General features: G+C 36.9%; 1 long non-coding RNA gene and 1 pseudogene across 1 annotated transcript; both read left to right on the top strand.

Annotated features, from left to right (window-relative positions):
- The first annotated feature begins 526 nt into the window (after window positions 1-526).
- On the top strand, window positions 527-23,374 carry LOC116274146. The gene is made up of 3 exons (XR_004182689.1): window positions 527-947; window positions 1,368-1,502; window positions 23,311-23,374. It is a non-coding gene; the product is annotated as an uncharacterized LOC116274146 (long non-coding RNA).
- LOC103884615 lies at window positions 18,073-23,317 on the top strand (annotated as a pseudogene).
- Window positions 23,375-27,433: the final 4,059 nt, after the last annotated feature.

Raw genomic sequence — 27,433 nt, forward strand, 5'->3', positions numbered from 1 at the left:
TAGAGATAAATCCTTTCTTATTTGTCATTTTTATCAGACACAAACTAAGCACAATAAAAGAGGTTGACTTTGGACTTCAGTGAGACTGATGAAAGCATAACATTGAAGATGGCAAATCTACACTGATGTCTACACTTACAGACACTTTTGAAAGAAAATATAGGATTCTTACTGGGAAAAATAGCTGTAGACAAATTTGCTTCATTGCTGCCTCTCAAATCAATGCTTAGCATTCCTTATATCAGGAATCCAGTTGGATTGTTTCTATCTCAGATGGTCTTTCTTTCAGTCTTGCTCCTTATAGAGAAAAGTGAAAATCCGGCAGAAAGTCTTAAAACCATAAATTTTGGACATTCAAAAGGAGTTCATTTAACCCTGCCTATGTTTCTCCTTTCACTCTTGTAAATTACATATACATATGAAGTAGAGAAAAAAAATCTGTTGTTTTAAATATAGACTAAAATGTTTTTCTTAAATTATTCAACATTAAAATGTTTTTCCTAAAAACGTTATAAGCTAAATATTTACGTAAGGAAGCAATTTTGAGTGAAGATAGCAAGTAGATTATATAACAAATGTTTTTACTGATGTTTTAGGACATAAAAATGGACTTCAATCACTGAAATTTTAGAACTAAGGAGCACCAGTTCTCCTTTTACACTTATTTTCTGTACCTTGCATTTTGTCATTTCTTCAAACAAGATTTAGATTTTTTTTGTTTTGTATTTGTATTTTGTGACTGTTGAAAAATATAGTATCCTTTGCAGATGTTATAAGTATCCTAAGCTGAGACCGTGACTTCTGTTTCCTTTATATTCCCCACAGCTCCTGGTACTCAGGCCACATCTGTTGAGTGAGTTTAAGTGGGTAAATGGAATAACTTTTGTGATGCCCATGTGAAGACAGGACAATTAAATATATCTATAGAACTGGAAGATTCTTCTAAAGTAAGATTTCCTGGGTTACAATTTTTAATCTTAGACATTTTAATCAATTGTAATTACTTGAGTCACATAACTATAGTAAACTAAACATATCACATGGAGCTTTAAAAAATCCAATTAGTGTTAAAATATGTAATATATAAGTTTTTGGCTGTTCTTTTTCTGGAATTGGAAGTTTAGGTGTGTGGGTGTAAAAGGAAATAAAGCATCATTGCAGAACTTTAGGCTTAGTAGTATGAAGAAATAATTTATGATAATAAAATAAATAGAATATGAGTTATCCTTTTGGGTTCCAAAGAAAATGCCTTAGAGAGGTTATGAATAAAGAATATTCATCAAAGCAGAAAAATTCAAAAGGATGCAAACTCCACGATTTCATTAACAGTGCACATGTTTTTATATTGGCTGATAATTTCTCTGCAGATGTTACTTTGAAAGTTTGGACTTCTGCTAGATCTTTGCCTCTAATGCACATGACTTCGGTCTAATCACTGAGACTTGGTTAGGAAAGACCAGCTGGAAGTTGTTTCTGGAGATGGAGCTTTATGTTTTCCCAAGGTGAGTATAGCTTTTTGGTTTTGGTATAGAAAAGGTCTTTTGTAAAGCAACCCAGTATGGTAAAGTTATGGTATAAATCTGCCTGAGCATTCTCCTGGGAAATATTAGAGCAAGCAGAATGAAGTTGACATGCTATTTCCTCTACCTGCACCTGACATTTACTGACTTCAGCTCATATCTTGTTATGTTTATTGTTGTATGCCGGTAGACCCCAAATCATTAAATAATTGGTTGCTGCACACAAATAAAATTATTTGCGATTTCCCTACATACATATCTCATCGCTTCTGTGGAACAAATTATCACAGAATTATTTCAATTTATTATAAGGTAAATGAATATTGATTGAGAAAATGTAATAAGAGGGAAAAAAATAGGAAATATTTATTTTTAGAAAGAAAACTACTTTCTTCCTACCAATGTGTGGTATATCTTCCCATATGGAATTCTGATCAATGGACAATTACACTGACCAAGACAAGAGGGTCTGGTCATACCCTCTGTTGTTACTACTATTTAACATTATACCCAGTGCTTCTGGTATTGTGAATAACATAACAACAGCAACAACAAAAATAAAAATGGATGAATAATGAAAGAAATGCTGACAAGATTTTCATTCAAAAGTTAGTTGAATCACAAGGTTTGAATTCTAGCCTTGTGATTTACTAACTATGAAACCATGGGCAAGGTTTCTTCTATCAGTTTCCTTATTTTTATAGAAAACAAGAAGATGGAATGTTAATAGCTATTCTTTGTACCTCAAAGTAAATTTCATTTATATCACCAATGAGAAGAAAATCTTAAAAAACTGGCACACACCTGTAAAATATTATTTAGTATTTGTTACATGTAGTTAGTAAAATAAAATATGACGTTTATAATTTCAAATATTAGCATCACACTTGCTGTTTTTCTAGGAAAACATAATCTCCTGATACTAATTAAATCACTTAATTCTGGCATCCACAATATATTTTTAAAATAGAATACAACAAAAGAGTACATCCTATCATTTCAGAGACATCATTGCTATCATGTTTTTCTGAAGTGTCATTTAAATTATTTTTGGTTAGATTTAAACATGTTCATTTTTGGAGTTTCTTCTCATACCAAAAATCCCTTTTCATGTGGAGGCTTTTATGAAAAAACTATTTATAGTCATACACCACATACAATGTTTTGGTCAACAATGGACCACATATATGACAGTAGTTCCATAAGGTTATAATGGAGCTGAAAAATTCCCGTCACCTAGCAACATTGTAACCATCATCATGTCATAGCACAATGCATTACTCACATGTTCATGGTGATGCTGGTATAAACAGATCTACTGTGCTGCCAGTTGTATAAAAGTATAGCACATACAATAATGTGCAGTACATAACACTTGAAAATAAACCAGAAACTGTGTTACTGGTTTATGTATTACTGTAGTATAAATTTTATCATTATTTTGGAATGTATTCCTTTTTACTTGAAAAGTTAACTGTAAAACAGCCTCAGACAAGTCCTTCAGGAGGTATTCCAGAGGAAGGCATTGTTATCATAGGAGATGACAGCTCCATACATGTTATTGCCCCCGAAGACCTTCCAGTGAGACAACATGTGGAGATGGAAGATAGTGATACTGATGATCCTGACCCTGTAGGCTAAGTTAGTTAAGATGGGGCCATACTTAGTTCAATATGACTGGCATTCTTATAAGATAGCCATGTGAAGACAGCAACACCTAGAGAGAATGCCATGTGATAATGAAGGCTGAGACTGGAGTCGTGCCGCTTCAATCCAAGGAACACTGAACACTGCCAGCAAATCACCGGAAACTAAGGAGAAGCAAAGAAGGATTTTTCCTACAGGTTTAAGAGAGAGCATAGCCCAACTGATACCTTTGTTTCAGACTTCTAGTCTCTGGAACTATGACAGAAAAATTTGTTTTTGTAAGCTACCCAGTTTGTGGTATGTACTTTTTTATGTCAGCCCTAAGAAACTAGTACCTGCAGCCATGGCAGTAACTAATATTCGCTCAGTGCCAAGGTGTGTATCAGGCATTGAGAATTCTCTAAGTCCATAAGGCATTTCCTAGCATTAATTATATTCTATAGACTAAGACATTGAGACTAATAGAGGTATATTAGTTGGCCCAAATTTTCACGTGTAGTATGTGGCAGAATTTCATCACAGTTAGTTGTTTTTGATCCTTGAACCTGAGCACAGGAATCATTAGTCCAACTTTGAAGATGAGGAAATTGAGAGTCAAAGAGATTGATATACCCTTTGCCTTATCTTTTTGAGGCTAAATGTATTCATTTCCTGTGGTCTTTTTCTGGTGGCTATAGACCCAACATTTTTTTCTGTTTTTTTTTTTTTTTTTTTTTTTTTTTTTCTTTTCCTAAGTATATGCCCCTCATTTTTGGAGCCCCAAACTTAGGGAATAATCTGATATAACTATAATCAGTGAAGAGTTAGGAAGAGGATGACTCTGCTGTTCATAGATGTACTTCTTTAAGCATTTCAGCACTTTTATGGGCCAATCTTAACAGTGAGTGAGTTTAATGCCTTTTTAAATGACACTAACAGTATGATTATAACAATAACCATCATTTATTGAGCACTACTAATGTACCAGGTTCTTACATACATGACTTTTTAAAAATCTAGCAAAAGTCCCAGAAGGTCATTCCTATTATTTTATTTTTAATGTAAGAAATAATTGAAACTCAAGTTTCAGTTATTCCCCAAGGTTACATAGTAGCAAGTGACCCAGAAGAGATTCAAATCAAGTTTAGAAGAATTCTAAAGTTCAAGTAACTGTTATTCTAATTCTCCTTCACTAAATAATATTACTATTCTTGTACTATTAATAAAATGAGACAAGCATGGAAATTTTAAACTGGTTGCTTTTTAGGCTCTAGATTCAGAGTTACAGCCATGTGTCTGATACTGATCTGAGAGTGACATTGTGAAGGTGGTGTCTGTTGGAAATACCCAGACTAAGTTTGCAGGTCGAAGTTTACGTTAGTTTCTAGAACACAGAGGAAAATGATAAATCTGTGTTTTGCCCCAACACTAACCCTTGAGAACTAAAAGTCAAGAGTATGACTGCAGCCTTTCCCTTAACATTAGATCTGATGGAGAAGGTTTAACGACCTTGAAATTTTAAATGAAAATTTGTAAAACTCCCAAGAGATGAGCAATGTCCATGTTTAGTGAAAGGAGAGGAGTGTTGTCAAAGAATATAGAGGAAGCTCAACTATGAGGGACTTCTCTAGCATATTAGTGTTAGAAAAGAATAATTAAAAAACTGAAAACTCAAAATTGCGCCTCTTACAACGTTTTATGCCTGCTGATAGAGTTTGTATGTTGTCCCCTCTAAATCTCATGTTGAATTGTAATCCCTAGTGTTGGATATGGGGCCTGGTGGGAAGTGTTTGGGTCATGGGGGTGGATTTCTCATGACTTAGTGCTGTCCTCATGATAGTGAGTGAATTATTGCTAGATCTAGCTGTTTAAAGGTGTGTGGCACCCCCCACCCCCGACTAAACTCTCTCTCTTGCTCCCACTCTCGCCATGTGAGACGCCTACTCCCCCTTCACTTTCCATCACGATTAAAAGCTTCCTGAGGCCCTCACCAGAAGCACCTGCCAGCACCATGCTTCTTGTACAGCCCGCAGAGCCAATTAAACCTATTTTCTTATAAATTAACCAGTCTCCGGTATTGCCTTATAGTAACGCAAAAATGGCCTAATATACCTGCAAATATCTTGGAAATTACTTGTAGATACTAAGAGATATACCTACCTCACTTTGAAGACCACTGTATTAGAGGACTGGACTATCAAATTTATTGCGAGAATTAAGGCGTCACTTAACTTCTTTATTCCCAAATTTCTTCATAGGTAATAAGATAATAATAGTTCACTTATTCTAAAATTTTCATTAGAATTAGATAACAATCATAGAAAATGCCTTTCTTTGCTTGTTTCATAGTGTGTTAGACCATTGTTGCATTGATATAAAGAAATACCTGAGACTGGGTAATTTACAGAGAGGAGAGGTTTAATTGGTTCCTGGTTCTACAGGCAGTACAAGAGGTATGGTGGTGGCATCTGCTTCTGGTGAGAGCCTCAGGCAGCTTTTACTCATGGCAGAAGACAAGGTGGGAGTTGAGAGTGGGGAGGTGGTGTCACACACTTTTTTTTTTTTTTTTTTTTTTTTGAGATGGAGTCTCGCTCTGTCTCCCAGGCTGGAGTGCAGTGGCCGGATCTTAGCTCACTGCAAGCTCCACCTCCCAGGTTTACGCCATTCTCCTGCCTCAGCCTCCAGAGTAAGGAACTTTTTTTTTTTTTTTTTTTTTTTTTGAGACAGAATCTTGCTCTGTTACCCAGGCTGGAGTGCAGTGGTAAGATCCTGGCTCGTTGCAAGCTCCACTTTCTGGGTTCAAGTGATTCTCCTGCCTCAGCCACCTGAGTAGCTGGGATTACAGGTGTTCACCACTATGTCCACCTAATTTTTGTAATTTTAGCAGGGACAAGGTTTCACCATATTAGCCAGGCTGGTCTCAAACTCCTGGCCTCAAGTGATCCTCCCGCCTCAGCCTCCCAAAGTGCAGGATTATAGGTGTGAGCCACCATGCCCAACCCTCGCAAGAACTTACTGTGGTGAAGACAGCACTGAGGGGATGGCTCTAAACCATTCACCAAAGATCCACCTTCATGATGCAAACACCTCCCACGAGGCCCCACCTCCAACACTGGGGATTACAATTAAACCTGAGATTTGATAGGGACAGATACAAACTATATCACACAGCAAATGTCCATTAAAAATAATATTTAATATTATTAGTATCATAAGGTCCACAAGTTTCTTTTTATAAAAAACATAAGAATAGATACACAAATGCAGATGAAACAGTACGCATTACAAGTCACACATTAGGCCAGGTAGATTTTCACATTGACAGATTATTAGCTCACACAGTAGAGATTCATAAGAAAGAATTTAACCTCTTCAATTTCTTTTCATGATTGAAAATATTGGGTTGACACCATTAACTTGTTTTACTCTTCTCATTGAATAATTAGCTATAATTGAAACTCACAATAGAGGTCTTACGACAATGCCTTTCAAGAGGCAGGTAAATACATTAATGATTGTGAGATCCAGTTATTGGTTTATGGCAACATTTTTTAAAGTTAAATAAAAGAGAAAACCATATTAGAGTATGTAACTCATGGTAAAGCTGAGCATTTTTTCATAAAACATATGTATTGATTATGTGTGAATATAACAAGGTAAATGTATCTCTTGCAATTATTTTCGGTTAGAAAAAATCAAAGGGCTCAGTTTATAATCATTCATGCCAAGGGGGCCTAAGTAGAGTCACACAATGTATGATATATATTCTCCTCACTTGAAAGCAAGGGACTTCCTCTATGACTCTGGCCTGATGCTTAAATAGTTTACATTGGTCGCAAGATTAAGACAATGAAGACTGATATATATATATATATATATATTTTACAAAAATACATATAATACATAAATATATATATAAAATAAATTCTAGAGGGAAGTTAATTACATAGGGCCACTTAATAAATCACTATAGGACCAGAACTAGAAGCCAGACCTTTTTACTTCTACTGTAGAATTCTTTATACTAGTAGCCCTCAAATACTGGTCACCTAAAGAGTTACTTGAAGAGTTTTAAAAAATACAAAATCCTGAGTACTTTTAAGTTTTAAGGAATGCAAGAAGAAGAAGAAGAAGAAGAAGAAGAGGAAGAAAAACCTTGCATTTCTGCCTTACCATGTTTGAAGGATGAATGAAAATGGAAACTAACATTTGTTCACCCATTGATTTTAATTTTTTTTCAAAAATTTATATCAAAACATGGAAACATAAAAGTGATTGAGACATTTGTACCTTAAATTGTGACACATTCATTCTCAGAAGAGTCGTGACTCTTATCTTTGCATGTGCCTTGAAACAGTGTAGATCGAGAGTGGGTAATAGAAAAGTTAAGTACTGCTCTAAGAATGGACTTATTCAAGGGATTGCATAGGCTACAGAACACGTCCCTTCTATACTCTGTAAGCAGAGCTTATTGCCACAGTCTATGAGTCTGTCAAACTGAATTTAAGCAGCAGATGCTCTTTGTCTCCCACCCAGCTTTCCTGCTTCCAGGGCTCAACCTTTAATTCTTCATCCCCATGATATTTCATACTTTTGGAAACGGGACACACATAAAAAACATGCTAGAGTAAGTATTTTTTTAGCAGTATTTTTTCTTTTGATTATACAGTAGGAAGATTTTCACAGATGTTCAGCTCTTCACTCACTTCTGATTCCTTCTCAAATCTTACTGCTAGTTCAACTGCACATTCATATATTAAAGTCACTTTAATTTTCTAACAAAGAACACACTTCAACAATTCTCCTCCTCATCATGCCCACACGTTACAACCTCTCTGTTGAAGTGCATGTTTACATGAAAACACCAAGCAGGGATTTTCAATCTTGGTTTAGTTACTAATTTGTTGGGTGCTCTTACTCAAACTTTAAACTCATTTTGCCTTAATTTCCATATCTGAAAAATGAAGTGTGTACAATAAAGAGTTTTTAAAGGTATCTTTTAGTTTAAAAAATCCATGATCCTCAGATTAGGAACTAATAATTATATTCTGAAAGCTTACATTTGGCTCATATGTAGATTTAAGAAAGTATCAACAACTGTATAACAAGTAAGATAAACTGATGGTTTGACAGAGGGATGAATAGTTGAATGGGTATGTGATAAAGCAAGTATAGTAAAATATTTATGGTAGGTGGAAGGTATACAAGCATTCACTTTAATTTTTCTCTATGTTTGAATATCTTTACAATAAATCATTGAAAAATGCTATTGTTCATGTATATACATATAATTAAATCCTTAATTCTCTCTATATTATATATGTATTTATATAAAATTAAATCTTCTAAATGCTACAGCTACTCACAAAGTCATATTTGGGATTCTTTAAAATAATTACACACACATGCTCTCCAAAGCATGTCTTTCCCGATTTGTCCAGCATGGCAGACTACAATTTTTATTTCTTAGACTTTGCTCCATAATTCCAAGAGATCCAGAGGATTCCATGGTGATTTCAGAGCATGTCAAATTCATTGCAGCTGCAAAACACCTGGTTTGGGCAGTTCACAGTGGCACTTTGAAATGTGATCTGAATTGATTAAAAACTTGTGATAACTACAAACTTTATTTTAGGGTTTATGATGTTTGGAATAATATGGGAAATAATATCATATTATATTGCTTACTGATTCCTAGCATTTAAAAAATTTTCAACCACCCCATTTGGACATGATTAATTTGTGTTTCCCTAATTTTGTAAATGGCATATGCATATCATTTAAGTTAAAGTGAACTAAATTAAATTTTATTTTGTGAATTGCAGCATTTTCTTGTCTGAGTAATAAGGCAGAGAGAAAGGCGGGAGGCAAAGAGAGAGAGAGAGAGAGACAGAGACACACACACACAGAGAGAGAGAGAGGCATCCTCTGTACTATTACATCGAACATGGTATAACTTTATCCCATGGAGTTTCCAGAGAACAGCTTTAGCTTGCTGTCTTGAAAATGAAGCTTTAGATGCAGTGGAAATATTAGGGCTTTCTGGTTTCAAGGCCTCCAAAGAGGAATGGCAGTGACATTACCTGAGAAGACTAAACTGTGGACATGATAACAGCCAGAAAAAGAGGCTAGTCCACATGGCAGAAGTAAAAATGCCAAGGAGAATTAGTGGGAACACCCAGCACAACTGAAGGCACAGGCTGGGATATGCAGTGTGACCCAGCAGAGCATGGCCACAAGTGGAGGGCAGGGGAAATGAGCTAATACTGTGAGTCAGCTGAAAACACTTATTTATATTGCAGTGAAATAATCCTGAAGACATACTTGAAATATCTGGAAGTTGTAGGAATGAAATATGTGGCAATATTAGGTGGGACTAAGAGCCAGTGATGCAAAGCATATGCACACACACACACATACACACACACACATCCTGCATGCACATCTGTCTATATTTCTAATATTTAAAACAATTATTTAATCTGAAAATTAGCAAAACACATAGGCCGTGACTGGATAGGTCCTTAACTAAGGCCATAACTTGTTCTTCAGTTTTGTCCTGTCTCTCCTACCTACTTTGTTTCCATGTTCTTCTGAGTCTTCACCGAACACTTGTCCCTGGCAGTCCATGCAAGACTATAATTTCTTGTTTTATAGCTGATTTCTCTTACGGATAGTTCAGCTTCTTCATATAACCTCAAAGTTCAGGTGGAGAAATATTATGTAAATGTTTTCTCGCTCTCCCTCTTGAATTTCCATTTGCTACTGCTCAGACATGTACATTGCAAAAAGTAGAGAAGGTATGATATCTTTGAACACCAAGTTGTCTGCTGCCAAAAACATCTCATCTTACTAATGTCCTCTATTCAGTGGAAAAGGGTTACTACTTGTCTATGGCTTTAGAAGGTGAAAGTAACTTATTTGGAAGAAAGGTTCAAGATGGCAGACTAGAGACAACTGGCACTCACCTCCTCCACAGAAGAACCAAATTAGATAAATAGTAGATTGGCATACTTTGAATAGCACATCTAACAGAAAACCCTGGAAAGCAGTAGAGATAGGAAATGCCTGAGGCATGGCAGAAGAGCCAAGTAAGGCAGCCTGCCTACCCAGGATTGGCTGGGAGCCTGGAGAGGCTCCCCAGTACAGGGAAAGAGTAAGTGAGGGATCCTCAGTGGCCCATATTCCCATAATGGGACTCCTGCAGTCTTATCCATTGGAGATCCCCTCAACTCTCATGAGCCTTGAGACTAGTACACGGAGTTGCCTGGAGTGCTCATGACAGCATTGCTCCAGAGGGGAAGCTCAGTTGGGTTCTACACACCTGCCTGAGACTCAAGCAGCTGCAGTATAATGCCATTTGTCATTTTGAGAGTCTGGCTCCCACTAGAATATATCCTGACCTGGGGCCAAATAGCCCCTGCACCTCCATATCCCTGGAGCCTCAATGACTTATCTTTACAGCCACCCAGAAGACTTCAGCCACACATTACTGAATGAACCCAGCAGTGTGGCAGAGTGATATGGTTTGGCTGTGTCTCAACCAAAATTTCATCTTCAATTGTAGCTACGATAATTCCCATGTCTCACGGGAGGGACCCAGTGAGAGGTAATTGAGTCATGGGGGCAGTTCTCTCCCATGCTGTTCCATGATAGTGAGTAGGTCTCACATGATCTGATGGTTTTATAAAGGGGAGCTCCCTTGCACATGCTGTCTTGCCTGCTGCCACGTAAGACATGTCTTTGCTCCTCATTTACCTTCAGCCATGATTGCAAGACCTCCCCAGCAATGTGGAACTATTAGTCCATTAAAATATCTTTTCTTTATAAATTACCCAGTCTTGGGTATGTCTTTATTAGCAGCGTGAGTACAGACTGATACAGTAAATTGGTACCAGTAGAGTGGGGTGCTGCTGTAAAGATACATGAAAATGTGAAAGCAACTTTGAAACTGAGTAACAGGCTGAGGTTGGAATAATTTGGAGGGCTCAGAAGAAGACAGGAAGATGTGGAAAGTTTGGAACTTCCTAGAGACTTGTTGAATGGCTTTGACCAAAGTGCTGATAGTAATATGGACAATTAAGTCCAGGCTAAGGTGGTCTCAGATGGAGATGAGGAACTTGTTGGGAACTAGAATAAAGGTGACTCTTGTTATGTTTTAGAAAACAGAATGGTGGCATTTTGCCTCTGCCCTAGGGACCTTGTGGAACTTTGAACATGAGAGATGATTTAGGGCATCCGGTGGAAGAAATTTCTAAGCAGCCAAGTGTTCAAGAGATGACTTTGGTGCTGTTCAAAGCATTAAGTTTTATGTATTCACAAAGATATGGTTTGGAATTGGAATTTGTGTTTAAAAGAGAAGCAGAGCATAAAAGTTCAGAAAATTTGCAGTCTGGTGATGTGATAGAAAAGAAAAACCAATTTTCTGAGAAGAAATTCAAGCTGGCTGCAGAAATTTGCTTAAGTAATGAGGAGGCAAATTTTATTCACCAAGACAATGGTAAAAATGTCTCCAGGGCATGTCAGAGACCTTTGCAGCAGCCCCTCCCATCACAGGTCCAGAGGTCTAGAGGGAAAAAATGGTTTCATGGACTGGACCATGAATGATATGGTTTGGCTGTGTCCCCACCCAAATCTCATCTTGAATTGTAGCTCCCGTAATTCCCATATGTTGTGGGAGAAAACTAGTGGGAGGTAATTGAATCATGGGGGCAGGTCTTTCCTGTGCTGTTCTCATGGTAGTACGTAAGTCTCATGGTATCTGATGGTTTTATAAAGGGGAGTTCCCCTGCACATGCTCTCTTGCCTGCTACCATGTAAGACACACCTTTGCTCCTGCTTCGCCTTCCACCATGATTGTAAGGCCTCCCCAGCCTTGTGGAACTGTGAGTCAATTAAACCTCTTTCCTTTATAAATTACCCAGTCTCGGGTATGTCTTTATTAGCAGCATGAGAACAGACTAATACACATGGTCTGCAGCACTCTAACCCACAGAGTCCCATACCCTGGGGAACAGGCAGAAGTGCACCAGGGAGGCCACCCTCAGGACAAAGGGAGCCAAACCATGTGCTCCCCAGAGTCTGAAAGCCACCTGCCTGGGATCACTGCCACTGACAACAATCCTGCCACTCTCAGAAGCAGGATTGCCATACACTTGCATGTATCCCAAGGATGGTCTTTCCCTACCTGCCACCACCACTGTCACTGCTGCCACTCAAGCATGCTGCCTGGAGGCCTGGAAATTATTCTGCCCTTGCTAACACAGCCTGATGCCATGCACACCACTAAGTGGATCTGAGGACAGGCTCACTCAACCTAGCACTGCACCTTCCAGTACCTGAGCATGCTGCCTGGGGACCTGAGGATCATCCTGTTGTCAGTTACCCCAGGCACATGCATGTATCACCAGAGGGCCTAACAATAGACCCCAAACACCCCCAGCACCTAAGCACACCATCCAGAGGTGTTGAGATTGCCCTACCATGTCCACTATTGCCAGCATCTGTGCAGTCTTCCTAAGGGCCTGAGATAAACCCATTCAGCCTGTTGCTACAACCACCATTGGCACTCACCTACATGTACCATCTGGGGAACTGGGGACTGGCCTGCCCAGCCATCTCAGCCATTGCTAAAACCAGCAATACTGTCTGGGGTACAAGGGTTGTCCTGCACTGTCATTGCCCTTGCCCATATCATGTACACTGCCCAGGGGCCTAAGGTTCTACCTGTCCACCTAGGCCACTGCTACCACTTCTGTCACCTGAGCAAGTAGTCTGGAGGCCCAATAATTGTCCCATCTGGACCTGCTAACACTTGCATATGCTTCCTGGGGGCCCAAGGACAGGCATACTCAGCCCACTGTTGCCACCACTGGGACCAAGAACAGGCCTATTCAATATCCCCATCCCTAAGAACATCTCAAACTCAAAATTAGTAGGTGGAAAGAACAGAGTAGTATTTCTAAATGAAATAGAAAAGAAAAGAAAGGATCAACAAAAAAGCTTTTTAGAAAAGGTAATCAAAATAAATAAACTGCTAGACTAACCAAGAAAAACGGAAAAGACCCAAATAAACAAAATCAGAAACAAAAAAAAGGGAAACTACCACGGATTTTTACAGAAATAAAAAAGATTGTCAGGGACTGTTATGCACAACTATACACCAACAAACTGGAAAATTTAAAGGAAACTTATAAATACCTGAAAACATATGATCTGTAAAGAACGAATCAGGAAGAAATAAATTATCTGAACAGACAAATAACAAGTAACAATATTGAATCAGTAATAAAACATTTCCCAAAAGAAAAGCACAGGACTGGATACCTGCACTGCTGAATTTTACTGAGGAAGAACTATCATTAATTCTCCTGAAACTATTGCAAAAAGTTGAAGGGAAGATATTCTCCCCTAACTTATTCTATAAGGCCGGAATTATCCTGAAACCAAATTCAGACAAGGACACAATAGAAGAAGAAAACTATAGATCAATATCCCTGATGAACAATAGATGCCAAAATTCTCAACAAAATATTGGTAAACTAAATCTAACAGCACACATCAAATAGATAAAACACCATAATCAAGTGCGATTTATTCCAGGGACACAAGAATGGTTCAACATATGCAAATCAATCAGTGTGATACATCATATCAACAGAAAGAAAGACAAAAACCATATTATCCTCTCAACAGATGCAGAAAAAGCATTTGATAACATTCAAAATCCCTTCATGATAAAAACTATTAACTATAACTAGGCATAGAAATAATATACCTCAACATAATAAATGCCATATACAACAAATTAACAGTTTACATTCTACTGAATGGAAAAAGGCTGAAAGCCTCTCTTCTAAGGACTGGAACAAGGATGCTCACTTTCAGTACTTGTATTCAACATAGTACTTGAAGTCTTAGCCAAAGCAATCAGGCAAGAGAAAGAAATAAGAGGCATCTAAATTGGAAAAGAGTACTTCAAATTGCCTTTTTTTTTTTTTTTTTTTGCAGATATTATCTTATATTTTTTAAAAACCAAAGGAATTCTCCAAGAAACTCTTAGATTTGATAAATAAATTCAATAAAGTTACAAGATACAAAATCTGTATACAAAAATCAATAGCATTTCTACTGACCAATAATAAATCAACTAGGAGAAAAACAACAAGAAGCCAATACCATTTACTATAACTACACACACACACACACACACACACACACACACACAGAGAGAGAGAGAGAGAGAGAGCGCTAGGAATAAATTTAACCAAAGAGTTGAAAGACCTCTACAAAGGAGACTAACACACTGATGAAAAAATTGAAGAACACACAAATGAAAAGATATCACATGCTCATGGATAGGAAGAATTACTAATACCCAAAGCAATCTACATATTTAATGTAATTACTATCAAAATACCAATGACATTCTTCACAGAAATAAAAAAAAATCGTAAAATTTTTATGGAAGCACACACACACACACACACACAAAATAACCAGTAACCAAAGCAATGGTGAGCCAAAACAATAAAGCTGGAGGCATTACAATACACAACTTCAGTATGTATTACAAGGTTATAGTAACCATAATAGCATGGTATTGGTATACAATTAGATACACAGACTAATGGAACAGAATATAGAACCCAGAAATAAATCCATGTGTTTATACCCAACTGATTTTAAACAAGGCACCAATAGCTTATACTGGGAAAATGAAACCCTCTTCAATAAATTGTGTTGGGACAACTGGATATCCATATGTAGATGAATGAATCTAGATTCTTACCTTTCACTTAAATAAACCCAAAATGGATTAAAGTCTTACACATAAGACCCAGAAGAAATATTCCAGTACATTGGTCTAGACAGGATTTTGTGGCTAAGACCTCAAAAACACAGTCAACAACAACAAAAATAGACAAATGGGGCAAATGTAAACTAAGATTCTTCTGCAGAGCAAAGGAAACAATTAAAAGAATGAAGAAACAACCTGTTGAATGAGAGAAAATATTTGAGAACTACTTATCCAACAAGGGACTAATATCCAGAAAATTCAAGGAACTCAAACAACTCAACAGGAAAAAAATAATAATCCCATTAAAAAATGGGCAAAGGACATGAATAGACTTTCTCAAAAGAAGATGTACATGTGCCAAGAGGTATATAAAAATGCTCAACATCACTAATGCAGGAAAATGCAAATAAAAACCACAATGAAATATCATCTTACCCCAGTCAGAATAGCTATTATAGAAAATACAAAAAAATAACAGATGCTGGTGAGGATGTCAAGAAAATGAAACTCTTAAACATTGTTAGTGAGAATGTAAATTAGTACAGCCTCTACTGAAAACAGTATGGAGACTTTTCCAAAAACTCCATATGATCCAGCAAACTCACTACTGGGTATATATCCAAAGGCAAGGAAATTAGTATATCAAAATGATAACTCCACCCTTATGTTTATTGCAGCACCACTCACAATAGCAAAGATATGAACTTAATCTAAGTGTTCATCCATAGATAAATGAATAAAGAAAATGGGCTGTATATAGGTAGTGGAATACTAGTTGGTCATAAGAAAGACTGAAATCCTATTATTGGCAGTAACATGATTGCAACTGGAATAAGCCAGGCACAGAAAGAGAAATGTTGCATGTTCCCACTCATATGTAGTAGGTAATAAAGTTGATCACATAAGGGTAGAGAGTAGAATCATAGACACTAGAAACTGGGAAGAGTATGTGGGTAGGAGGAGGGTGGTGAAGAGAGGTTGGTTAATGGGTACAAAAAAAAATAGTCAGATAGAAAGAATAAGTTCTACTATTAGATAGTAGAATGACTACAGTGAACAAAAATGTATTGCATATTTCAAAATAGCTGGAAAAAAGGACTTGAAATGAGCCCAATACATAAAAATGATAAATTCTTGAGGTGATGGACATCCTAAACATCTTGGTTTGATAGTTGCAAATTATATGCATGTAACAAAATATCACATGTATCCATAAATATCTATAAATATTATGTATCAGTAAAAAAGCAACTTGCTTGGAACTGATTTTTTTTTTTTTAAAACAACTTATATTCTTCCAATCCTACCATTTACAGCTGATAAGTGTCTACTTGCCAAAAAAAAAAAAAAAAAGTCTCACTATGGTTTTTGTTGTTAAACAGTCATGACTATGCTTATATAGCATTATTGTATATTTTGTCTTATTTGATCCTTACGTAACCCTGTAACAAAGGTAGGTCACAGAGTGTGTTATTTCCTATTTAGTTGAAGAACAGAGAGTTCTGTGAATTTTCCAGGGTTACCTCAAATTTGCAACTTAGAGGTACTGGACTTTTAAAGATGTGGGCAGCTGGTTCTGACTATTGCCTTTCTGGTGAGACAGGCTACTGTTTATGGCTGAGCATATTGATTGAAGTCTTGATAGGGAAATGAGTTATAACCACCCGGTTTTTTTCCATTGCTATTTATATGGTGAAAGCTGGAAGCCTGGCTCTTATGGCAAAAATAAAATAAAATAATAAAATGAAATAACTCCATGCTTTGGGAATTCCTCTATTTGTTGACTCAAGGCTTCTCACTAGAAGTCAAGAATGTTTGCCTGTGGTCCTAAGTGAGAACCCAGGCGAAAGTGTGTGGTTACGATATGGGTAATAATCACTTTTAATGTCCAAAACTGAGGGACTGATATTCTCCTAAATAGGACTCTCGTTTTGTTTCCCATCTGAGAAAATGGTAATACTATTCTTATATTGCTCAGGCTATGATTCTTAGAGATATTCCTCACTCTTCACTTTGTTTTTATACTCAATGACTAATCCATCAGCAAACTCTGACAACTGTATCCTGAAAATATATTCAGAATCTTACCAATTTTACTACCTTCATGTGAAAATCTTGGTCCAAGCCAATAATTATTTAAATGGCCTCTTAAATGATGTCCTTGTTTCACCTTGATCTTCTTCACTGTGTTCCAGGAAGAGTAACCAGAGGGATCATGTTAAAACAATGGTCATATCCTGTTTTTTCTCTGTATGAAACCAGCAAATCACTTCCTATCTCTCACAGAAGCCTAAATTCTAACAATGGCTGACAGCTTGTAGGTCATCTGCCTCTTCCACTTACCTATCCAAACTCATCTCCTACAGCTTTTTATCTTATTCACCTTTCACCAGGTGCACTGGCCTTCTCTCTGCCTATAATACGCCAATATGCTTCTGCCTTGGAGCTTTGGTATACATTGTTCCTTCTGCTTGTAACCCTGTTGTCCCAGATAGCTGCACGGGTCACTCCCTCACTTTTATCACTCCAGATTTTTACTCAAATATGACCTACTCAGCAAACCTTTCCTAGTCACCCTACATAAACTTGCATCCACAAGCACTCACTCCTGCTCTGCTTTTACTCCTTAATATTTATCATTACCTCATATATAGTTTCTTACTTGTTTAGATTGTTTATGTCTCACCTCATAAAATAGAAGTATGAAGGCAAAAATTTGGTCTATATTTTTCACTGTTGTAGGCCCATCACTCAGCACAGTTCTTGTACATAGTTGGTGCTTGATAATTATTTGCTGAATGAATGAACTTGTTGAATGAGGAATTAATCTTCCTCATTTGGTGAATTAGGGTCTTTATTTTCTTCAGACTTTCAAAATAACAACAAGCCAGATATAAAATGGACCAAGCCTATCATTCATTGTCTTAGGTGATGAGTAAAAGTTATGTCAAAGGTAGGCATAAAAGAAACAATAGAAATATGGAAATTGGTCATGAAGATATAATATCATGTTAAATAATATTTTTATCAATTTAGCCCTTAATAATTTGCAAATAAATTTTATATGCATATTAAATTTAAATTTACCATTCTAAGATGTGCAGGAAAATATATTATTTCCTTTTTGTAAATAAAAAAACAAAAATTTAGAGAAATTAGATAATTTGTCCAGAATCACACTACTAATACGTAGCAGAGCTAAAATGAAGTCTTAGGATACACTTATGTTAAGGCTGAATCAGTGTTTCTTTCACTTTTCTCCCACATACATTTGAAATGCACATTTTAACACCAATATTTTAGTGTCAGGAAAATTAAAACTTTTTAAATCAAGACACAAATATCCTTAAAAGGATGGGTTAGTTCTCACTGAAACCCATCACCCTGACTCTACATAAGACACACCACTGGGACTCACCATTTGCCATGTGTAAATACATTTCAGTCCATGCGGAGCTGGCAGGTGTCCAGATGGGCAATGCTAACCTGTTGGGAGCTCTACTGCCTGGAACATGAGATTCAAACTGATGGGCAGATGCCCAGTGAAAAGACCACTGGTGAAGTGGATAGTCCACTTTCACCAGCTTCTTCTGTGAAATTAGTGCTAGAAAACATGTGTCCTGGCTGTTTTGTGGATCTGGAGCCTATGGCCATTGATGAAATCTGAAATGGCCTATACTGACAGTTTTTCCACCCAGAGTAGCTCATCACTGCAAAAGAGGATGCTCTCAACAGTGATGTCTGTGGTCACTATACCACTGGCAAAGAGATCAACGACCCAGTGCTGGACTGTATCTGGACGCTGCCGGACCAGTGCACAGGACTTCAGGACTTCCTGGTGTTCCACAGCTTTGGCAGGGCCACTGCCTCTGGCTTTACCTCACTCCTGATGGAGCAGCTTTCTGGTGACAATGGCAAAATCTAAGCTGTAATTCTCCATCTACTCAGCCCTGCAGGTGTCCACAGCCATGGTCGAGCCCTACAACTTCATCCTGACCACTCATTCACACCACCCTAGAGCACTCAGATTGTGCCTTCATGGTGGACGATGAAGCCATCTATGACAATTGCTGCCACAACCTGGACATTGAGTGCCCAACCTACATCAACCTCAACTGCCTCATTAGCAAAGTAATCTCCTCCACCACAGCTTCTCTGCACTTTGACAAGGCCCTCAACATGGACCTGACAGAGTTTCAGATCAACCTGGTGGCCTGCACTCACATCTACATCCCCCTGGTAACCTATGTGGCAGTCATCTCTGAAGAGAAGGTATACCACAGCAGCTGTTTTTGGCAGGGATTGCCAATACATGCTTTGAGCTGGCCAGCCAGATGGCAAAGTGTGATGGTATGACACTTTAGGGTATCTGGCTTACTGGTATGGCAAGTGTATGGCTTACTGCCTGTTGTACCACAGAGATGTACCCAAGGATATCAATGCTGCCATTGCCAACATCAATACCAAGTGCGGCATTCAGTTTGTGGACTGCTGCCCCACAGGCCTCAAAGTTGGTATCAACTAAGCACTACCCACTGTGGTGCCTGGAGGTGACCTGGCCAAGGTACAGTGTGACACGTGCATGCTGCGCAACACAACTGCCATCGCCAAGGCCTGGGCCTACCTGGACCACAAGTTCGAGCTGACGTATGTCAAGAGAGTGTTTGTACACTGGGAAGCTGGTGAGGGCATGAAGGACAGTGAGTTCTCCAAGGCTCCGGGAGGATATCGCTGCCCTGGAGAAGGATTAGGAGGAAGTAGGCACTGACTCCTATGAGGATGAGAATGAGGGAGAAGAATAGAACAGCTGCCTGGAGCCTATTCATTATGTTTATTGCAAAATCCTTTGGAAATAAACAGTCTCCTTGCATGGTTTAAATAAATAAATGAATAAAATAAAATAAAATAAAATACAAAGATTTAGTATCTTCAGCAAACCAGAACTTAACACCCAAAAAGAAAGATATACATTTTAAAATATTTTGTAATTTGCATTGTTTTACACAGAGAAAGCATAGGAAAATATGTAGATTTTGCAAAGGGTAATTGATGGGCCTTTTTTTTTTTCATGTTGCTTTTAGGAACGTGTGGACAAACAGCCTTTCTCTAGTGAAAAAAAATGCAGACTATTGCTACATTAATTTCCACATCCAGAACATGAAATCTGAAAACAAAATAACTATAAAATTGTACCACACAACAGTTAAAGAAGCTGAGTGTGCAGCTCCATATATGCTTACTATAAAGAGAATATTTTTGCAATTTAAAAATATGCAAATAATTGTCATGAAGAAGTAATTGCTTTTAAAGATAAAATAATTGGAGGCTGGTTTTGCTCTCAACTTATTCAGAACCTTGTTTGTGCTTCTAAGGATCAGAGCTTAGCAATGTTTTTGAACCTTTGCTCTTTCCCTATACCTCTAAAATGTTGTTCAGGACTTTCTATTCTAAATGCACTGAGGAAAGTACTGTTGCTCCCCTTAAGGATCAAATACAGAACAAATCTGAGTGACTGGTGACAAACTTCTACATCCCCACAACTATAAAAATAATATGTGGCAGTAAGTAATACTTTATTACTTATCTTTCTGAATAATTGTTTTAAAATATTTTTTAATGGTGGTCTTTAATTTTATTTAGCAGTTTATTTTTGTATCCTAACATGGCAAACAATAGCAAATATAAATACACACAGAGTTACAGGGCATAGGAGAGAATCAGCATTTATTGTCAACTAATGACTCTACACTTGGTATGCATTATTTTATAATTCAAAATAATACTTTAATGTGGGTATTAATATCTGTATTTACAGGAGAGGAACATGATATTCAGAAATTAACTTTACATAGTTACTAAGGAACAGATACAGGGTTTAAAGTTCATTTTATCTCCAGAGTGAATCTTCCAAATATACCTTTATTGATCCCATAATGTTTGAAAGATATGATCTTCCAACCAACTTGGGAATGATTGAAACCCCTAAAGACATCTTGGCAAATGACTCTTCAGCAAAACAAGTCTTATGACAAAGAACTTATTAATTTGAGGGCCAGAATATATTGTTAAAGCTAAAATAATTAACAAACTCTTATGTATACTTAGTGTAATTTCATCTCTGCCAGTTCCCGTCTATCATTTGAGGTCATACACAACAATAACTCTTCTAGTTAATTGCCTTTCAGCTAATTGAAGAGAGCTGGTTTTCTCTTTTTTAGGTTAAGTATCTACAATTCATTTAAAATAATTCCTTAGCAAATAAACTACTGATCAATTATTATCTATACCTGGTAGAAATTCTGATAGGAACTCTGAGAGGAGCTCAGAGACAATTTTAATGTTAAACATTTAATGTCCACTTCATTGATGAAAGAATTGAAACCCCGATCAAGTATGTAAATTTTAAATTAAACTTAGGCTATCTTTTCTCTAAGAATAAGAGCCTATTCTTGATTTATTTGGGTATGTTACATGGCAAATTGAAAATCAGTAAATTCACATAGAGAAGATTAGTGAATACCTCCAGAATAAAAGTTTTTATTAATAACCATGACAGACACTTTGAAATCAATTATTATAATTCTAGATTGTGTTGTCGCACTATTTCCTAGGAGTGTTGTAACAAATTTACACAAATGTGGAGGGCTTAAAACAACAGAAATTTCTTCTCTCACAGTTCTAGAGTCTCGAGGTCATAAATCAAGGTGTAGGCAGAGTCATACCCCCTGCTAAACTTCTGGGGTAGGATCCTTCCTCGCTTCTTCCACATTCTGGTGGCCCCAGGTGTTCCTGGGCTTGCAGGTACAGCCCTTCAATCTCGGACTGCATCATCACTGGTGTTCTCCCCTCGTGCGTCTGTCTCTGTGTCTCTTCACTATGACATCAGTCATATTGGATAAGGGCCCACTCTACTTTAGTATGACCTCATCGAACTAATTATATCTGCAGCAACCCTATTTCCAAATAAGGTCACATTCTGAGGTAACAGAGTTACGGCTTCAATAGATTTGTAGTGGAGAGGAGGCCACAATTCAACCCTCAGTCAAAAGTTAGTTTAGGATGTGGAATATGTGAGGAGAGAAACTACGTCTGTTTCTCCAAATCATTTCTAGATTTCATAGACCATCATTTTATTTAACTTGTAATGTAGACAATTCAAACATCATGGAGGGCTCTCTACCTGAAGTACACTGGACCTTCTTCGATAGCTAAGTTTTAGAAAGTCTGGGCACTTCCTGAAACTGAATTAAGCATGTCTGTGTGTCTATGTGTATGTGTATGCGTGTGTGTGTGTATGTGTGTGTGTGTGTATTCTCCTGAGAGAGTATTTTTAGCTTTCTTCAGAGTCAAGTGGTCCACCACTCTCCCAAATAGGAGAACCTAAAATAGACAAATCAAGACAGCTCTAGGTAATATAATGAATGTTGGCAAGGACAGATTCCCAGGACTTATCCATTAATTTTCCAATTTTAACTTTCTGTTATAGGGGCCTAGGTTCTTTAAAACTTTTAATTTCAGTGCACATCTAGAGCCTATGATTTATTTCATTCTATGCTTTGTAACTTTTTAATCACTTTTCCTTTTTTCATGATATGTGTCTCATTATTCATTTCCTCATAGTCATAAGCTCAACTTTGCAAATAACAATTAGATTTGTGATAATCAAACCTATAATGGAATTTAATGCTTGACACTGAGCCAGTGTTATGTTTCACTCATCAAATATTTGGTTGGGCTTATTATGCTCCATCTAGACATTGTACCGGGAAATAGAGATACAAAAGATTTTTTTTAAAAAAAATACTGTTCCTTTGACCTCAGAAGCTCATAATTCATCCAGCATTTAAAATTCTTTATGGTACATATGAATCATCTTGGAATCACAGTTAAAAGGCACATTCTGATTCAGTAGGTGAAGAGGGAGAATTCTGAGATTCTAGGCATCCAGTTAGTTACCAGATGATGCCTATGCTGTTGGTCTATAGGCTGTATTTTATATAGCAGGGTTTGGTACAATCTTTCTCAACCAGACTTGGAAGAGAAGTAGGTTCTAATGTCCTAATAATACATTTTCTGTAATGGATTAATTTTATTTCAGCGTGCCTAGAATGGTGTGTGCTATGTACCATCCTTAAGAGAACTGTGAAAATAGTCGTTAAATCACACTTGTTTTCTTCTGTGTTTGCGTGGAAGCTCATATCAATTAGGAGTAAATTCGGGTTTAACCAACCAGAAGTCTGTGCAATGATTTAGATACACAAGAATTATCTATCTTAACAGAGAGAAGCAAGGGTTAGTAGTCCAGGTCTCCAGAGAACTTTGTTCTCAGAGTGTACAGGCCAGGTCTTGTGTATGTTGTCTCAGGTTGTAACACGGCTGCTGCTCTGCAAGCTCACATCCACTATCCAGGCTGAAGCCGGAAGAAGTAGGAAGAGAAAAAACAAAGGCCAGTGTCCTCTATAAACCACTTTAAAAACACTTTTCTCAGCAGGTAAGCTACTCAATCTTTTAGCATAGAGCTGGATCACACGGTCAGGTCACTGATAGCCGGAAGTGTGTGTGGAACCTGAGTCTTTAAGCCCTATCTGCAGAGCTTTCACAGTAGAAGATGAGAAAGCAGTTGTAAATGGTTCTGAAATAGGCAGTCCAGTACTGTGAGTTAACCACACTTATGGAATTGGCATGCCAAAAGCTAAACAGGAATCACTCATGCTAAAATGTACAACAATAACGTAAAACAGAAATTCTTTTAAAATGTTCAAGCTTTTTAGAACTTCAAAGTTATAATTTCAGGAACTGCCTATTCTGATTAGATACAGGCTTGGCTGTGTCTGAGATATCCACCCAATGCAAATAGAAGTGTGTTTCTCCTCCAAGTGGTTTCCCTGGGTAATTTTCTTAGTTCTGCAATTTTTTTGTATATAGAAATAATACCTTAATGCATACATGAACACATATATTTCACTTTTTACCTATAAAATATCAATATCTTACATAAGAACAGGAAATGTAAATAATCTTAACATCGTCAGTTCATTGTAGACAAACCATTTGGAATATATTATTTATTTATTTGTATTATTATTATTATTTTTGAGACGAAGTCTTGCTCTGTTGCCCAGGCTGGAGTGCATTGGCGCAATCTGCCTCCCAAATTCAAGCAATTCTCATGCCTCAGTCTCTCAAGTAGCTGGGATTACAGGTGTGTATCACCACACCCAGCTAATTTTTGTATTTTTAATAGAGGCGGTGTTTCACCATGTTGAGCAGGCTGGTCTCATACTCTTGACCTCAAATGATCTGCCAGCCTCAACCTCCCAAAGTGTGGGATTACAGGCATGAGCCATCGTGCTTGGCTTGGAGTAGATTATTTAAATGTAGTTTTTCTTTCTCATTTTAAAGTCAAGTTCTGATATTTAGAGCTAGCTGTCTATTTGACTTTAAAAGTCCACAAAATAATAATATCAATATATAGTCTACCATGTGTTAAAAAATTAATATATTTTAATACCATTCACCCTTCTAACCACAGGTTGAGATTCTTATGTTTTCTATTTTCCTAATGAAAAAACTGAAGTTCAAAGAAGTTAAGTAACTCCTGAATACCACACAGTTACTAAATGTCAGAGCTGGATTTGAAGCCACTTGGGTTTGAAACTTTCCAATGCCCCTCTCTCTCAGAAGGGATGTGTGGAATTTTCTTTTATTCTGCTTACTAATTACCTTCATGAAATTTATGATATATGTGTGGAAATGGCAAGGACCCATTATTTGTGTGCATTCACTTTAAAGTTAGACCTGATTTTAACAATTAAAAATATGATATAGGCTTATTTGTTGGAAATAAGAAATGTATATATTTCTTAACACTGTTATTAGTAATAAAAATTAGAGAAAAAAGGAAAGAGCAGAGGCATCAGGTAAGTAAACAGAGGTGTGGTTGACATGAAAAGAAGAAAACTCAAATTATGAATTAATTGACATCTCTATGATATATAAGTAAAATGACATTTTACTTTATAAAGTAACCAGGACATTAGTACTAAGTAAAAATGAGCCATCAGCAGTTCAAGCATTTTAGATAGTAGATGAAATGAAATATTTAAATTTACATTTAAAAATTATAATTTGGAGTGGTTTTAGGTACAAACATGGAGGAAATATGAACAATCTGATTATACAGAAAATCTAAATTTCCAGTTTTTAAAAAGTTTACCTTTATAATATAATTACTCTAATAATTAAAACAAATTTTAAATAAACTTTAAATAAACTAAAAAAACTTTAAACTAAATATTTTTCTCTTTCATTCCATTCCATAAAGAATCATCAAGCACATACTATATTCCAGTCCTTGAACCAGATGCTAAGGCTGTACTGAGATATACATGGTCCTAATCCTGCCCTAAGAATTCAGTCTACTGGGTCAAGAGATGAGAAAACAATTCAAGCACAGTGTGATTAATTCATGGGGCCACTAGGGGAGCAAACAGGAAATCACTTATTTAAATCACTTTCAAAAAATTAATAACCTTCAAAATTAGTAACCCGTTTTTTAAAAGTCCATTCCAAATGAATAAAATATAAGGCTTGAAGTCTATAAATGGGTAAAGTCCAATTTTCCTGAAAACTTTCCACTGCAAAATGAATCACGCTGGAGGAATACAGACACTGAGGCCAACCTTAAATGAGTTAAAAGATGTTGCATTAAAAAAAAGAAGAAGAAGGAGGAGAAGGAAGTTTTGGTAGTTAAGAGAAAGGATAAACAGTTTATAATTTCAAAGTTCTTCAACTTTAGGAGAGAGCCATAAGAAGGGACATAAAAATTGGAGATATATATATATATATATATATATATATAGAGTTAAATGTTTGAGCAGGAAGTTGGCAGGCAGAATCTAAGAACTGAGGAGGTGATTGATTGCCCCTGGGAGTTGGCAGGAAGCACACAGGCTGAGGATAGGAATTGGAAGTATTTGATAGCTCAGAGGAAATCATGGCACAGAGAGGGAAACAGTGTAAACACAAGGGTCACAAAATAAAGACAGAGTGCTTGGCTCCCTGGTGGATGCAGGCAGGAACAGAGGCCATAATCCAATAACCCAGTGTACAAAGCACCTCCATCACCGAAGCAGCGGCCTTGGCAGGAAGCATAGATCATACCATTATGTCCTGATTTCTCTCCCCTGTGGAGAACAGACTTTATGAGACTAAACTTCAGATAGAAGACATTACAGGAAAAAAAAATTGTGGGGCACAGTTTTAGAAAAAGAAGAAAGATTTCCTTGAGCCGGGTTCACCCAATAACCTTTACACTACAGATCAGGTTTTGAAATTAATGGTATTTATTTTGGCTTTTCATGATTGGAACCTGTGATGTGAATTTTGATATCAATATCTAAAGAATAGATTGAGGCTTTTGACTTTTTTTTTTTTTTTTTAATTAAAATCTGATTATCAGAGATAGCTGTACCCTGAAACTAATGAAGTTAAAACATCAGGGTCTCTCACTTGAATTTGGTCTTACAAGGCCCTATGCTCAATTTTGCATTTGTAATTTTGATTCCTTTTCAAATTGTATAAAGAATATCCTTTATAGATAAATTGTGACAAATGCTCTCTTTGGCTCATTTTGTCATTATTGACAGGTTTTGTGGATGGGAACATTTCTTTACCAGGTCAACAAACCCAAATTTCTACATCCAAAGTGAAAAGGACATGACATTTCAACTACATTTCTAGAGGACTGAAAAGTATCTTTTAATGTATCACATAAAGAAAATTGATGAATCAATTTCAGAATGCTGCAAACTGAAATTCAATAGGAATGTATACTTCAGTTGCTCAAATACATAAGGAGAACTGTGATTGACATTTGTTGGTCTCTGATGTTTTGGCACTATATTACCTGGATAGATTTAATTTTGTGTACAAGCAAATATAATGGGAAAGAAATAATTTTGTAAATCAGGTTAAAAAACCTTACTTTGATTCTGATGCTACCTTTTATTTTAATCTAAATAAATTTGATATCTCATTTGATTAAATATTCTATCACATAAGATGTGTTGGGCTGCAGGTAATAGAACACACAGGTCAAATGACATAAATTATAAGGGAATTTGTAATTTCATATAATAGGGTGCTAGACAGGGCTAGATGGGTCAGTCATGAAACCATGGCTTAGTGATGCCATTGTTATTTTTTCATCTGAATTTCTCCCTATCATCAGCATTGTCACCCCTCATGATCTCAATTCAACTGCAATAGTTCCACGAATCACAGGCAGTCACTACCGAGCCAGTGAAGGAAAAAGAGGTGATTTCTTTTGAGTCTCTGTTTCTTTTAGTAGGAAAACATTAGCCCAAAGCCTCCTTCCACTCGGGTCCCAGTTGGTCAGCATTGGTTGCCTGTCTTGCTGTAGCTGCCAGCTTTCCCAGTGGGCTGTGCCTAGCATTTCCAACCTCTAACAGGGCAGGTGGACTTG

This window comes from Papio anubis, chromosome 3, assembly GCF_008728515.1.
Source record: "Papio anubis isolate 15944 chromosome 3, Panubis1.0, whole genome shotgun sequence".
Lineage (NCBI taxonomy): Eukaryota > Metazoa > Chordata > Mammalia > Primates > Cercopithecidae > Papio > Papio anubis.